Source organism: Egretta garzetta, unplaced genomic scaffold (genome assembly GCF_000687185.1).
Source record: "Egretta garzetta isolate BGI_Z169 unplaced genomic scaffold, ASM68718v1 scaffold375, whole genome shotgun sequence".
Lineage (NCBI taxonomy): Eukaryota > Metazoa > Chordata > Aves > Pelecaniformes > Ardeidae > Egretta > Egretta garzetta.
Window position 1 is genome coordinate 943,376 of NW_009259786.1, and position 5,534 is coordinate 948,909.

At 37.6% G+C, this 5,534-nt stretch overlaps 1 protein-coding gene across 1 annotated transcript in view; it reads left to right on the forward strand.

The window, feature by feature from the left end:
* Positions 1 to 5,534, forward strand: part of SPIN1 (spindlin 1) — a 64,006-nt gene that overhangs the window by 7,015 nt on the left and 51,457 nt on the right. The gene's annotated exons all lie outside the window — the stretch shown is intronic.

Here is a 5,534-nt window from a genome sequence, read left to right on the forward strand (position 1 = left end):
CGAGGTAGGTGGGGAGGAGGGGGGAGGGGGGGGGGGGGGGGGGGGGGGGGGGGGGCGTTAGACTGCTGTGAATAAACATCCTAGTTTTCAGTCATGCTTAGGCCTCTAACCACATACCTAGAAGACTTTGTTTGGACAGGGGTGGTGCAAAGTTAAACATGGGGCAGGGATTAGCATAAAAGCCAGAGGCATGGTTGTCTGTTCTTGCGCTGTGTTTATCTGTGGGACAGACTTCTAGAAAGCCTCACCTGCTTTTATGGGGAAGGATATCCTGCCTTCTGAGATCCTGTTTTCTTTGGAAGATAGCTCACTTTTTCCCTTTGTGAATTTCTACGTCTCCCCTTCTCTGATCCTCAGCTGAGTAGACTCAGCCTTGTTTCAAGTACTACAGGACAATTTAGTCCTCTCAGCAAATAAGTACGTGCATTTCCAAAAGGAAGAAGGGATGTGGGGTTTTTGGGGGGTTGTTTTTGGTATTACCAATACTTCGATTGATGCAAAATCTCAGGAAATACAATCAAATATTTATGTTAGTGAATCTAGTTCAGGTCAAATAAAGCTTTCTTGAGAGAAAATCAGATTATGAAGCTAAAAAAAGAAAACTCTACCTATTACTGCTGCTGAAAGTTCGCATTCTGAAGGCCTATCTCAATTAATTTACTTTCTTAATTTCTATTTGTGCTGCATGCACAGTGCAGTAATTTAAAGCAGGTTTTTTGATCAGAGTTTATTATCAAAAGTGTAAGAAAGAAAAGCATGTTTGCTGTGGGACAAGCAAAATGAGGTAGGCAACAAGTGATTCCAAGATGGTCCTCATTTTTAAAGTCTTGACTTCCTTCTTGCCATCATTTTGTCACCTTTCTGCTACTACAGAACAAGAGGAATTAAGTGGTTTAAGGTAGCTGTTTCTGAGCAAAAATTGTTATATACTCAAACTTACGTGTTCTCTTGAGCTACCTTTTTTCCACAGTCCAGTAAATAACTTTCCAGAGTAACTTGAAGCAGTTCTTAATCCTCTTAATACTTCAAGTTCTTCTGATTAGTTTCATAAGTATGCAGATACCATACCAGTTTCAGAACTAGTACTTTGTGCATTTTTATTCTGTGTTTTGAAAAGCACCAACATCATGAGGCTTGGTCTGTTCTGGTGTCTCCACTGCTTTTATGGAGAGTCACTGTTTTCACAACTTTATTTCCTCCCCTCCCCCCCCACTGTCCTGCCCCCTACTGACTTTTTTTCCATCAAAAATCTGAAAGACCTGTAAGTAAAGAAAATACAATGTAATGTTACAGTGCTGATGGTTCTCATCTTTTATAGAAAAAAGTATGATCAGTGGTTCCATAAGCTATCATTGTCCTTGCTGATGAATCCAGTGTTGACTGCAGTATTTAAATTATTAATATAACAGATCTCGGATATCTTTTCTCTACAGCTATACTACTCTTCTGTAAGCAGCAATTTTTGTTCTAAAGTACTGTTTTTTCTCTGACCTTCCAAATTTATCAAAACCAGCATAGTTAGCTGTAGCTAGAGCTCATAATACAATGCTGAATTTTGTTTTCAGCGCTTTGCTCTACTGCATATTACAACTTCAACATCTTTGTCAAAAGTTACTGCATATTACAACTTTGACATTGCAGCTATTCACCATTTAAAGCTGATAATATCTTCAGGCGAGATTTGTATTAACATTGTAGATAGTGAGTGAATATTCTGCAGTTGGTCTGGAAAAATGAAGATCCCATTACTGGTTAGTAGCCATGGCAAGACTTGTCTTTCTTAATGGAAAATGCTTTCACTTAAGTGATTTACGGTTCCAGTGTAAAAAGTTACGTGAATGCATTTGTGTGAGAACTGCTTTAATCCTAGCTAAAATGGCTGAAGGTGAAGAAAATAGGTAAGACAAACTCAGTTCATGACTGGTTGCTTAGCTTTTTCAAGAGGCAGATTAAAGGCAAGAGATTGTTTCCCCTGAGTCCTCTTTTTGTGTTTTTTTTTTCCTGATCATTGCAAAGATAGGATCAATGTTACTACTGATTTAAATTGTCTAATCACGTCTGTAAGTTTTCCTTAAAATCAAGTCTGTGGTCAGAAATTTTTCTGTGATTTAAGTGTGGGCTTAGGGTCTTTGTATTGGTGCTTCGTTTTTTTAAAAAAGTTACTGTTTACTCTTTCATTGCAGTAATTCCTAAAAAAATCATTTGTCCATTTTCATGTGACTAGAGGAGGCCTTAGTTTACCCAATAACTTCACTGTAATACCTCCGCCTACTCCCAGCTGATTTAGGAAGGAGAACTACATTTTTATCAGACTAGAGGCAGTCAGTGTTTGTGCCCAACAGAGACCTTTGATTCATTAAATGCTGTCTGTTATGATTGTAGTTACCACGGTGTTGATGAGACATTTAGGCATGTTGTGTCTCCAGTCCATGAATAAATAGGCTCATAGTACATACAGGTTGTCGTAGTTTTGGTTGTATACTGAGCTAATGTGGGTAACTGTATTTTCTAACCTGGTCCCTCTTAAGTATTTTGTATCTCTGCCTTTTTTTTGAAGTCCTCAATTATTACTTGTCAGGATCCTTATTACTTGTCAGTATCCTTATTGATTACTTAGGTTGAGGTTCATAATAATTAAATTTTTACTTTCAAATCAATGTGGTGAAAATAGCTTGTCCTAATAAGAATTTTGAATGCTCATGCATTTTTGTCTGCTTTTAAAACTGGCAGGTAATTGCTGTAGCCCAAGTTTTAGGTATTGATGTGTAATAACTTACTTTCCCCTCACACTGTTTTTTGTGTCATCTGGCCCTCTCCCCCAAACTGGTGGCCTGCCATTGCTCATCTTGAAGATGAATAGTGATAATGTCATGAGTAAGTCAAAAACAGCTGCAGAAATTGGATGTAAAATGGAAAAGTCAATGATTGTTAAAGCATAAACTGTCATCTCTGAATGCAGGAAACAAAATATGCTCTTTGTGCTGGGCCTTCATGAGTAAAGTTGTAGAAGCCTGCTGAATTAGAGAGGAAAAAAAATGTTTCAAGTATGTCAGCAAAATATTTGCTCTTGCAAAACTAACTAATGTTACAAATTCTTAAGCTTGGCTTAGGAAAATATTGTAATTATGCTTATTTTCAATTTATTGTTGCAGTGGTGTCTTCTCAGTGTACTAGGCTCTGAGGTCTCGGAACACATGTTCAAGAATATGTGGTCCACTGACTGCTGGTGAGCTAAAAAGCTTCAGAGTGGTCTGTCAAATGGCAGATTCCGGCCCCGCCCCCCTTGGAAATATGGTACGAAACTACATTCCCTCAGTGTTGGAAGGTGTGTGTAGCAGTGTTTCTAGCCTGGATTTTTGAGAACTGGCTGTTGTGCACTTCAAATATCACTTAAAAAAGATCAGCCAGCCTCCTAAAGAGGTGTGAACCCAGGAGTTTGATTTGCCATGATTAATCTACCTAACAGACTTAGCTAAATGGAATAACTCACCACTCCATTACCTTCTAACAGGAGGGTTAGGTATGTTTGCCCTGGGCTTGCTCTTCCAGAATGTTTGGGACAATGCTTCTCAGACTAACACAACAGCAATTAAACCTAGTCTTCAAACAAAGGCTGGTGATCTAAGTATCCCCTGTGAGGAGACACATAAGCAGAGTGCAGAGTAAGGTCTTACTTTCTCAAGTAGACATTTCTCTCTCTAGTTTCCAGAGACCTGTCTTTGTAACTGTTACCAACCAAACTGAGTAAACTTGCTTACAAGTATAATACATAATTTGGGTCAACTCCATCTGTAAGAGCATGAGTAAGGACAAAATACTTGCATTATAACATTTAAAAGCTCACTTGCATTTACCATGGAGTGGTAGCAAGCATATGGCTCATACAGTAATAAGCTGCTGCTGTCATATCCTGGGCAGTGGTTATTTTTGTGCATATGTTTTCTTGGATTCAGGGGAAGAGGAACATAGCTACATATCATCAAGGAGAAGCTAAGCTGCTTTATGTTTGCCATGATGCCGAAGTGTACAACTTAGGGCAATTACACTGACCTGTACACAAACTTGTACCCTGGTGTCTGCATATTCTTGCCTTATGGTTAAATGCAAGGTAATTTACATTAGACTGAACAATTAGAAGCAAGTTAAAATTTACCTTTGGATAAAGGGATGTGGGGAATGTTCTCCTGGCTTTGAATAAATACCAGATCTCTTCAAATTTTTTATAAAAGCATTATCTTGTAAGATATCTTTAGGCATGGAGGGCTGTGCATTTATTAAATGATCAATCCATAAGTCCATATGTTCTACATACACAAGGTTTAGTTAGTGAGTAGTTCTGCACTGCCTGTAAGAGGAATTATGTGGGTGCTTTAAAAAGTCATTGTGTGTTTTAGAGTCCTGGTATATTCTGTAAAGTTGCAGGAAGAATTGTAGCAATGGGGTGAAAAGAAATGAAATCATATCTTAATGTTACTAAGCAAGTGATAGACTTTACCACTGTTTTTAAAGCTGTTTGGCTAAACTCTTGTAGCCATTTATGATGGTTCTGTAGTAGGACAGAATAATACTGAAATTAAACTATGCCTTCTATTGCCACAGGCAAATAATTCCAGAATAAACAAAAGAGGTTTTGCTTATCCATGCTGCTTGAGGGAAGAGTAGACTAGAGCTCCAAACCAACTCTTAAATGCTCTATGCGTGTGTCTTTATTGTTCTAGGACAAAGGTGTGCGTAATATTGCAGTAATGGGCAGGTGAGTTTTTTTGCAAAATCGGTTTCACTGTGCCAAAGAATGACTGAAAGGTTTGTGTGTAGATAAATATTTCACTTCTCAGCTGCTGGAAAGCAAATAGACTAGAAAATAGTTTTTTATTTAAAAACCTGCACATGAATTAATGTGAAACTTAAAATTTTATGTTGACAAGCACATCCTGTTTTTTTTTTAATTAAGTTGCAAGTCCATTTGGCACTAGTCAATTTTCTTACTCCTTCTTTGGCTTGATTTCTGTTCAGTAGAACAGACAGTGCCTGTGTTTTTAATACTAAATTTCATATCCAATTTTTAAATTCATGTGTTCAATTTTTGATACATATTTTGTGGACAAATATGGGAAATAAGAAACTTCTCAAAGGGCAAGCATATGGCAAAATGTCACTGAGTCCCTTAGCCAACTATTATATAATCTGGTTGTGACATTGCTGAGATGGGAGGCAGATCAAATAAGAAACTATTACATTTAAATCAGTTTATTTTTAGACAAATGATTAATACCTAGCTTTACTGTTGATAAGCCCTAAAGACCAGACTAAACCTGCCAGGCTTTCTGGATTATATCTTTGGAGAACTTAACTGTCTTTTGTTTTCTGGGTTATTTTTTTATGTATTCTTAAGGTGGCAGCCATGTATTTGTCCTTTTCCTCTGAAACACAGGGGCAATTTTAGAAAGCTAATTGTGTTTAGTGCAAGACTAAACATCTAACTTGTAATTGAAAAGAGCTTCCCCCCCCCCCCCCACTCTCTTCTTTTGTATGCT